At 38.9% G+C, this 11,160-nt stretch overlaps 2 long non-coding RNA genes across 2 annotated transcripts; one reads left to right on the top strand and one right to left on the bottom strand.

Annotated features, from left to right (window-relative positions):
• Window positions 1-3,986: 3,986 nt before the first annotated feature.
• On the bottom strand, window positions 3,987-4,571 carry LOC121640762. Its single transcript, XR_006010569.1, has 3 exons — window positions 4,537-4,571; window positions 4,373-4,452; window positions 3,987-4,052 (listed from the first exon to the last, which is right to left on the bottom strand). It is a non-coding gene; the product is annotated as an uncharacterized LOC121640762 (long non-coding RNA).
• Window positions 4,572-7,661: 3,090 nt separating this feature from the next.
• LOC121640763 lies at window positions 7,662-10,665 on the top strand. Its single transcript, XR_006010570.1, has 3 exons — window positions 7,662-7,699; window positions 8,928-8,931; window positions 10,504-10,665. It is a non-coding gene; the product is annotated as an uncharacterized LOC121640763 (long non-coding RNA).
• The last annotated feature ends 495 nt before the right edge of the window (window positions 10,666-11,160 follow it).

Genomic DNA, 11,160 nt, shown 5'->3' with positions numbered 1-11,160 from the left:
GGCTACGAGAGGAAGTCGCTCCACTAAGGCAGCAGCTGGAGCAGATGTTCCTGTCACGTTTCGGGATACAGCGATTTGATGGGTCCGATGTGGACATTCGTTTTTTCACCCGGTAAGTACATTTGTTAGTTATCTTATACTTTTAGACCAGTTATATGGAGCCCCTCTTTAGAAATAAAGTGATAATAATAACGATAACAGCAATGACAATAATAATAATAATAATACATAGCCACGCTACATAATGCATAGTCTATTCTTCTTAATAATAATAATAATACAGTGTCACAAGAGGAGCTCCATTATTTTATTTTTTATATTGGTGAAAATTAAAGACCTGAGTTATAGCACAGGAGATGGTATATTGTTTTCAAGCAGGTCTGATTGTAAGGTCTGACAGCAGCAGGGTGAAAGGGGCTGCCCTGTACTGTGAAAATGTTAAGCATTTATTTCATAAGGTAACCCCTCAGTATAACTGAAGTTTGCAGGAGCTTCACCTGTAGAATCTGCAGGTACTAAGCAGCCAGGTGGATGATCAGATGCAGATATCCGCTGAGAGTGAAACATCAAGGGGAAATGAAGGGTTGTCTTCTTATATTTGGATAGACTGGTTTACTTGTTAGACTCCATGAACATGGAAATTAAAAACGTATTCTGAAATACAAATTAATAAGACCCCGGTCTAACAGGTGGTTGCTTGTAGCAGGAAGGTTTACTTCAGATCGCAGATGAAGGTCAAGAACACCAAAAGCATCATCAATGGAGAGATACAGCAGGTCCTTCCTCCCCTCTGCTGTCAGACTCCACAATTAGGCCTGTTCGCAGCAGTGTTGATGTATTTATATTCTAGTTGTATATATATATTTGTATACACAACTTGTTTATCTATTCATATTTGTTTTACTTGTTTACTGTGAAATTGTACAGCTGTCTACAGCACTATGAATTACCCCACTGAGGCATAAATAAATGTCTATCTAAAAAAAATTTACACAGCGTGTGGGGAAAAAAATGACTGAATATCTGACTAATGTAGTTTGGTTAACATTTGTCCTGCTTATGGTAATTTTCAAAATAATGAATAAAACAAAATGGAATGTCCCTCAGGTGAAGTTAGGCCTCCATCTGTTTCCAGGTTTGCATCTTATGACCACCTGATGCGGTTTTGGCAGGTCATTCAACCATCACTGAAATACATGGTCCGAGCGACCAGCTTAACTGCTGATGATGCTGGACGACTGAGTGCTCCCACGGTAGGCCTTATTTGTAATTATGTGATTTTCCAACTAGAGCACAATAAAGTAGTACAGCCAACCATTTATTTCTTATCTTGTGTGTTTCACAGGGACAGGCTCTACACCCAATAGATGAGATGTTCCTGAACTACCTGGCCCTTGGACTGAAGCAGAGGGACCTGGCTGACCGCTATCAAATCCACCAATCTACTGTGAGCAGAATAATTCTCACATGGAGCAATTTTTTGCTTTCTGTTCTGGGTGCACAGAGAATCTGGATGACACAAGAGAGGATCCGGGAGTACCTACCTGTAGAGTTCAGAGACTATGCTGACACCACTGTGGTTCTGGACTGCACTGAGCTGAGGTGCCAAACCCCTTCTTCTCCCTTGCTACAGAGTGAGGTCTACTCAAACTACAAGTCCCACTGCACCCTGAAAGGAATGACTGGTATAGCACCACATGGTCCAGTGACCTTTGTTTCTCCCCTCTATGCTGGTTCGATCAGCGACAAGCAGCTGTTTGTGGAATCAGGTCTTTGCAAGCTTCTCCGTCCAGACTCAGCGATCATGGTGGACAGAGGCTTCCTGATGGACAACTGTGTGCCCTGTAAGATGTACAGACCTGCATTTCTTTCAGGAAGACATCAAATGCCTGAGAGTGAGGTCAGGGAAACGCAGGCAATCGCACACCTCAGAGTGCATGTGGAGCGTGTGATTGGAAGATTGAAAGAACACAAGTTATTGGATTCAGTCATTCCTTTGAATATGTTTGGTAACATTAATCAACTGTACGTTGTTGCATGTCTCCTGCTGAACTACGAAAATGGCCCCTTGGTTAAGGCTTGGGCAAAGTAGAACAATCAAATCTGACATTGCAAGTGATTATTGTAGAATAGTTAGTCATTGAATGTGATATTGTTATTGCTGTTTTAAACATGTTGATGCAATAAAAAAGGCGATCTCACAGCCTTCCTTTGGGACACAAACGGTGGAATTTTAATTGTTTTGTGTTTATTTGTTATTTACAAGCAGAGGTGGGTAGAGAAGCCAAAAATTCTGAAATAATAGTACTGTTACATGAGAAAAATATGACTCAAGTAAAAGTCAAAGCTAGTCATCCAAATAATTACTCTAGTTAGACTAAAAAGTACTTATTGAAAAAAACTACTAAAATACTGACAACAACATCAGATATATTCTTTTTAACTAAAAATCAATAACTGAAAGTGATGAAAACAATGAACATGAATAAAACATCCATCACATTAAAACAGTCTTCATAAAACTGACGTAGCCACCAGCACAGTATGTTTGTTTTCTGAGATGGTCATGTGGAAGTCGTGTAAGAAAACTGATTCATATTAATAAATGGCCAAAAAAATAAGCAACAAGTGGAATGCATGCAATTGTAATGGAGTAAAAGTAGTGTTCGTTCTTTATAAGTATAATTGAGTGAAAGTAAAAAGCACACCGTTTTAAAACTACTATAAAAAGTACATTTTTTGTAAAACCTTACCCAAGTTAATGTAATGGAGTAAATGTACCACGTTACTACCCACCTCTATTTACAAGCAGTGCAAGCATCATAATTTTCATGCCAAAAGCATGGACAGATAAAAGTAAAAGTAAAAGTAATCAGTTTTCTCTTTTATAGCTTGTAGAACTTCATCATCCCTGTAAATCCTCTAAATGAACAGGTCATCCTCAGTGTAGACTACAAAGTCGCACCATTCAAATCCACTTAATAAAAGTTGCCCCTGCACCTGCCAGTAGTAGGCATGTGATTTTTTTAACTGAAGTATGTCATCAGAGACCCTGAGGTAAGTGCAGTCGACATAGCTTCTGACATTAGGACACTTCACCTCTACCAGTCCAAATGCAGGTTCAGCTTTTGGGTCGTAGATCAGACCATCTGGTGAAGCCCTAAGCCACGGCGCATCGGGATGAATGATGAAGCCACATGGGTAGTGGTTGACGTCCCTCGCCAGACAATACTCCTCTATTGTCTTAGGCTCCAGCTCGAAGCCTCTCTTCATGTCGGCAGTTTTGTAGCCTGACCGGGAGATTCGAACGGCCAAGCTTTCTGCCGATGACTGTCCTCTCACATGGCAAACGTCTCTGAAGCACATCACATGGATAAACAGTATATAATTAAACAGTACAATTATATATATATATATATAAACACTATACTATTATTAAAACCAAAATGCATAAGGTCTGCTAGGCTGCGGTTTCTGAAAAAGATGTTTATATGAAGGCAAAGTTTTAAAAACAAAATCATATTTAACACAGTTTCTTATTCCGACAGGATCATCATGTTTGTTTACAACTATATATCCTGTTGGGTGAAAAGTGCACATACCTAAATCTAGAGGATGTCACACGCAGCTTCCTTAAGAGGTGCCATTCCTGCAGAGAGCTTTGCTGCCTTGTGCTCTCCTCCGTTCGGTGGGCCATGTCATGTGATGTTTCCAGAGACATCATGTGGAGTTGCTGATGATGGCTCAGTACAAAGCAGCACTTGGTGGGGCCCAAGAAGTAATTGGAGGGAGGTACAGATGGTCGTGGTGTTGCAGTGGAATGCAAACACGTTTTAGGTGGGCTCCATGCTGGGAGGAGATAGGAGAGGACACTTCCTTCTTGAACTTTGCCAAAGGCACTGTCCACCAGTGGTATAGCCCCTGAAAACCCCATGGTGGTTATAAGTGGAGCAGTGTCCCTTGGCATCTGTTCATAGGCCTCGTTCAGGTGAAGCACAGTCATGTCTGGGAGCTCGCAGGTCAGGTTTGAGGCTGCTTTGTATAAATTACTCCTGCAATTACAACACAGCGTAATTGTTTTACATGTTCAGTCAAATATTTTATGAGATCAATTCAGTTTAACCTTCTGACCTGCCAAACTTTGGAGTAGACTTTATTCTTAAGAAGTTGTTCACGCTGCTTGTTGGTTTGGTATCATCTATCATCTATCATGTACTATGTACTCACTGCATCTATGCCTTCTCTTGTGCCTCACTGTTAACAAGCTGTGTGCTTTAAGAAGAAGAGTGTGCATGTGTGCATGCTTATAAAGGGAAATTCAATGAAACAGACAAAGGAAAATAAATGAACTATTCTATGTGTAATGTATTACCGGATTCCTTCAGCCAGTCTTCTTTCTTTGGGTCTTGCTGATACTATCACCATCTGATTGGTCGGACCAGGTTTGAAGCCCTGTAAAGAAATGTAAAAGTTAAAGATGATGTTTTTGTATGTGTGTAACTAACAACATTATGTTAAAAGATTTGGATTTTTCACCTGAGTACGAGGTTTGTGCCACTGCTGTTCAGAATGTGTGCAGCTTTGTGTTGGGGGTACAGCTGTAAGTCCCTTCTGGCTGTAATCAGCAGACTGATACAGCAAGGCTGCAACATGATTGCACAGGGCAAGCCCAGCAACACATGAACACTGGTACGTCAGCAGCTCAACAGGCTTAGTGTCTTTGAGAACCACCTGGAAAAGAAGTTGATAGAAACAGTACCATGTGAAGTGTTTTTATATCCATGCAGTGAATGATAGCCCTAAAACTGGTATGACTTATAAAACACAGAAACTAAAGTTGTTAAACTTGTTATATGTTTTAGCCAAATATTCTTATATGTTAAAATACTGAATAGATATAAAATACTGAATTATTTTTGTCTAGTGTGCATTTCTGTAGTACCATTAACCTGCCAGGGGGTCTACAGATGAAATTAGCCTTGAGCTATATTTACATTTGACTGAATGTTCATTAATATGCATCGTTTCCCCTTATTTCGTCTAAATGAAAAAAAAAAAAAAAAAAAAAAAACTCCTGACAATAAATGTAGAGCTACATAGTTCCCATCACATTAATAAACCAGAGTAGAAAATGCCTCTGAACGACAGACATTAACAGCAAAAATTACAGCAGCATCAAAACCCAGTACTGCAACTAACTGCCGTTTGAGGTCATATTTAATACACTACACTCAATGAATGCGGCTTCTGGCTCTTATTCATGGATCTGAAGCAGTTTGCCCTCACTGTCACTTCTGTCTCACTCTTGTCGGAAACTGAGGAAGAGAAGCAGTAGTGACTTATTAGCAAATGGTGCTAACCAAAGAACACACAATATAAGTAGCAAAGCATTACTATATGTCAAAAACAGACCAAATATATTCCTGTGTAAAATGTGAGCCTAATATTTATTGTTCTTACTACACAGTGTCCTAATCACATTAACACGTTGACTAGCTGCCTGTCTTCTTATGATGCTACCTTCGAGCTACCACTGTTAGCGAAACACTTACCTTCATAATCGTGTATAAAGTTGGTGATATACAACTTAAAGCCTTTAATCCGCTTGCTTGCGGACGTCGCCGTATGCTTCTGGAAAATCCTGTGGACATCGTCCACGTTGATGGAGGCAAGTCTTGAAGACAACGGGTAAAAAACACCATATTAACCGCTTTGGCAGCTGTCAACCGGAAGTAGTTGGGCTGGCTTATCGTGACTAGTGTGCCTCTAGAGAGAGAGTGGCGCCACCGGAAGCTCAAAACGCTTGCCGATCACGTGGTCCATGTAGCCTCCAAAAGTTCCAGGAAGTGCTTGGCGGCCAATACAAAATAATAGGAAAACTACGATAATTGGTAAATAATGATCAATGAAGGCTTTGCTTTGCAATATTTTTATAGTTGTGTTCATTGATATGAATCATCAAAGTTTTACTAAACCTGTTTGACATCAACAGCAATGTAAATCGTAATATTTTCTGTTTTTTTTAACTTTATCTTTCAGACTGAGGCATACCAACAGGTGACGACAATGATTTATCAAGTGACTACACAATAAATCTAGGCTCACAGCATAATGATAACTGTTCTTACAGGAAATCTATATCCAATAAATAAAATTTAGATCCCCAATTCATTTCAAATAAATGGGTTATCTATTCTTACTTATTAGTATCTACTTGTGTGAATTGCTTTTAAGTCTTAAGACTTATTTTGACTGAGGCAGACTGATAACTACACAAGTCTGGACTCACAATATAATGTGTTCTTACAGAAAATCAATGGCAAATAAATAAAATTTTGAGTTCAATTCATGGAAAATACATGGCTTTCTATCACTATTTGTTAACTATCCCAAGACTTACTCCCTACATATACATAATAAATCAGACAAACACCCTTTGTTTTCCAAATGCATTTAATACCTAAAAGAATTCCTTTACAATAAAACTCGACTAGATCAGCATGTCTAGCCATTTCTTTTCTCTGCTATCCTTGAATACAGTCTTCACCATGGTATGCTGTGCTGCATGGGGATGCTCCAATCGCTCAGAGAAAGGCGTGCGTATGTATGGCTTCCCCAAAGACAGGGACAGAAGGAAAATATGGATGGCCAAAGTCAGCAGGATACATTTGACCACCATCAGGGACTGTGAAAACAAAAAAATATGTGAGGCAATCATATTAAAACAATGCATTTACACATTTTCAAAGACCATATCATTGGGAAGTTTATTTTTAAATTAAACACATCACAGGGAGATTTATATGGTTGAGGTTGCAGAATATAGAAAAAAAGACAGGAAACTGTCCAAGGAGACAGACAACACTTAAAAGTGGCCAAACCAGGAAGGTGAAGAAGAACAGTATCCCAGTTAACGTCAGGCAACCCCAGAACTGATAATACAACATAATTAATATATAATAGTATAATATATAGTGAATATATATGACTGAACTTTTCACCCTGCAATATCAAATGACAGCCCTAATATTGTATAATTGTATGGGCTGTACTATTCGACAAAACAGCTCACTTTCTAGTTATTATGTAAAATGAACGGTGTAATTATTGGCCTGGCCTATAGTGTTAAATGTGTGAAATGCGGTGGTCACACATTATGACCCACATACAGAATCATCTTCATATCTTTGTCCATAATTCCACAGCCTTATAAATACATTAAAATTAAATAAAAATGTAACTACAATCGCTCTCCCTACACATTAACCTCGCTATCAACGGCGTTGGATCAATTTATATTGACGAACAGAATTTACATTCATCAGCCTGTGGCATCTGCTGCTATCAGTGTGCTAGCATAAACTTTTATCGGTTTATAATCTCTAAATATATTAATCTAGATGGTGACAATCCATCAACATATTTAATTACTCATGTCAAGTTGATTTAGATGCACAACTGATATGGAAATATGACTATTAAAACATCTTACCTTGAAGAAGTGTAGCTCCGACAATCTGCTCCATTGAAATACATTGACCGTCGCTTAGCTTTTGCTAACTTCCGGGAACTTTTGAGGGGCTCCATACGCCGCCATTGTTGTGAAAAAACTGAACCATTGCAGTGAACGGAGATGGCGCCACTCTCTCTCTAGAGGCACTCTAATCGTGACCAGGAAGAGACTGCGCATAAAGCCCATGTAAGATGAAGACATGTTAACAGGTGGCCCGGAAGTTAGAATATTTCTTTCAAATTAAAAGCCTAGATTAACACGTAGCATCGTGCAAGCACATACTGTGTTGACTCATACAAAACAATATGAATATGTTCGTTCGGGCAGACAGCGACCCCAACTTAACCATAACTTTATAACTGAGCAGCAAAAGCACCAGTTGAGATAAAAACAACGAAACTCTATCCCCTGATGACAGGCTGGAGGATGTCTATCACATCCTCCAATCCTGTTAGATGAAACTGCAGGTCCACAAAGATGCTGTCTCTGCATTTTGGGCAATTAGGTGAAGTCATCACCCACTCTGCAGCGCAGGTGTCTCATCCAATCAGACTGCGGCAGCAGGGTGCTACCACTGGTCTGGCCATCACATCTGCAACTAAAATTTAAAGTGACAGATTACTTATCATTAGAAACAGAAGTCCCTGTCTAAATGGCATTTTCAAACATGTTATTGTTCTGTAAACTAGTGGGGCACCACTGAGCTATCTGATCACCCCATGTGCAACTTAACCTGCTGTCAGTTCCTTGGCCCAAGTTTTGACCGGGGGTTTGTTTTCATAGTTACTCAGGAGGCAGGTTACTGCAAAAAGCTGGTTGACACTGCCAGCAATGGTTCAGGGGATGATGGTGTCAAATAATTTGTTCTCCTTATTGGCTCTTTCCACTTTTATCCTTAACCATGCAAAGTCTTGAGCGAACAGCACGTCATGTGATAGCTGCGAGTTTTTAGTGAGAAAAGGTGGTTTGTAAACTTTGAAGGGCACCAGGTCATCTATTCTAAAATTCTCCATAATGGCCATATCTTTTTCCAGAAGCTGGATAATGCCAGATTGCCTAAACAATTCTTTGTTACTAATAGAGCCAGAATCCAACAAAGAAGCAGGATTGATAGCACCATGTGGGGACAGATTCCTTTCATGGCAGAGTGGGATTTGTACTGTAAAAACATCTCACTCTGTAAGAGAAAAGATGAAGGTATGTGACATTTCATCTCTGTAAAGTCAATAATTACTGGGGTGTCAGAGTACTGTCAAAACACATTTGGCATTGTGGCTTTAATCATGTCAGGAGACATCCATATCCCAACTTCGCCAAGTGTACAAAGAATTGATCCAGGTTGTAATGATCCTGCTTACAGTGGACTGATGAACTTTGAAACGGTCACTGAGATCTTTCTCCTCCAGACCGAGAGACAGGTACACCAAGAACTGGAACTATTCAACAACTGTTGGAAGAAATTGGTTCTGGTAAAGTGAAGAAGGAATAGTGGTCATTTAAAAGAAAATTTTAACTTTATTAAAATGAAAAACAGTGTTTTCAAGGGCTACTTGGCAGAAAGCTGTTTTAAAAGTTAAACCAAAAACTTGAATTATAAACTATTCCTACTGGTCGATGCAGTGGATCCGTGGCCTTGTCAGAAGCTGCTTTTGCACTGGAGGCAGATGATGTGTACCAGCTCTTTGTTCAGTGTGATGCCAAAATGTCAGTAGATGACGGTAACTGGCAAACCTTAAAATTGAAAAACATATTGAGCCCCATGATTTTGTGCACTGTACCTAAAGCTCCTGGTTCTGGTTTCACATCATAATCATGGCACTGAAGCAGCACTTCAGCATCCATGTCCTCCTGTACACCTCTATCTTCTGTCCATTTTGTCCTCTCCCAAACACTTGGTCTGTCTGCCCATGTTCTGTCAGTTTAGCATACGTTGTCAGATCGGCATACGTTCGACAGCTACATCTGTTAGACTAGCATACACTGTAAAACCAGCATACACTTAGTTTTCATCAGCTGTTGCCAGCAGCCTTTCATATTTAACATCATCTCCCATACAAGTGGTAACTACCTTAAAGAGCTTGTGCACCATCAAAATCAAGCCGTTGGGTTTTTGGTTATTAACAGGATTCCTGTGGGAAAGCCAGTTAATTTAAGTATTAACTTAATCAGGAGTTTCATTTTAGTGTAGTAAATTATTAAATGGACTTTTAAACGTTCATCAATACTGACATGACAAATAGTTTTATTCTGTGGTGATATAAACATAGAAACAGGTCTTGATTACACCCTAATTTCACTCAGGCTACATACTATCAGGCACTGTTGTGGAAACTGTGGCAACAGCTTCCTTTGTACATTGGAGTGGATGGTATATTGTTCAATCTTTGGCATTCCCTCATGGAATAAAGTATTCAGTATGTGTAGCCTGTCAAAAGTCCAGTCCATTTCCCTCATGTATTCTGCCACCTTGTGGTGATTCAGTAACAGCAGCTGTGTAAGGAAATAGAATATTAGACGTTTTCCTGCGCTGTACTGGTAAAACAACTTTTCTAGACTCCATTTACATTTACTATTGAGAAAACTGCACAAAATGACCCACCCACTGGAAAAATCTGAATGAATATGCTGATTTTCCGCTTTGGCAGATTAAGTTGGTCACCATGTTATATGACGGCTTGGCACAGATAAATTCCAGACGTTCAACGTAACTTAGCCAGCAAGGAATAATAGCTATGATATCTATCTATCTATCTATCTATCTATCTATCTATCTATCTATCTATCTATCATTATCTTATTATTATTATTATTATTATTATTGTCATCATCTTGGGATCGCTGTCTGCCCGAACGAACATATTCACATTGTTTTGTATGAGTCAACGCAGTATGTGCTTCCACGATGCTACGTGTTAATCTAGGCTTTTAATTTGAAAGAAATAGTCTAACTTTCGGGCCGCCTGTTAACATGTCTTCATCTTTCAATTCAGAAGGAAAAATAAAAAAAAGGAATTACCAAAATCCAAAAACAGGGCGGATTTTAAATTAGGTTGTTCTTGTCAATGACCGCTAATGCCATTACAACTCATGGAGAAAACGGAGTTAACGAAGCTGAATGTGTTAAATACGGAATGTGAGCCGCTAAGCATTATGGGTCACACGCAGGTGATTACATTAGTTTGTTTTAGTAATGATTTTTGATACCTGAAATGAAAATTATGACTAGAAACTATTGGATTCTGGATATCAGAAACTCACGTTTTTCCTAGTAAGAATTCTGTTTCAGATATCCAGAACGTTTATTTTAGATAGGAGGAATGTCATTTAGGATAGCTGGAAGTAAAAACGCAATACACATGAATGGAGAACGTGACGTCATTTGTCCTAGTAAGAATGTCATTTTAGATATCTGAAATGTTCATTTGTCCTAGTAAGAATGTCATTTTAGATATCTGAAATGTTCATTTTGACTAGGAGTAATAGAATTACAGATATCTGCCTAGCTATTAAATGTTAAAAAAGGCTTGTCATGACTGATAGGAAAAAATGCAGTTATGGATATCCACAACTTCATTGTTCCTAGTAGAAATCCCATTGTGGATATCTATAATGACATTGTTACTAGTCAAAATATATTTGTGATAATA

The sequence above is a fragment of the Melanotaenia boesemani genome, chromosome 5, assembly GCF_017639745.1.
Source record: "Melanotaenia boesemani isolate fMelBoe1 chromosome 5, fMelBoe1.pri, whole genome shotgun sequence".
Classification (NCBI taxonomy): domain Eukaryota; kingdom Metazoa; phylum Chordata; class Actinopteri; order Atheriniformes; family Melanotaeniidae; genus Melanotaenia; species Melanotaenia boesemani.
The sequence above is the reverse complement of the archived record's forward strand: the minus strand, read 5'-3'. Positions and strand labels throughout refer to the sequence as shown.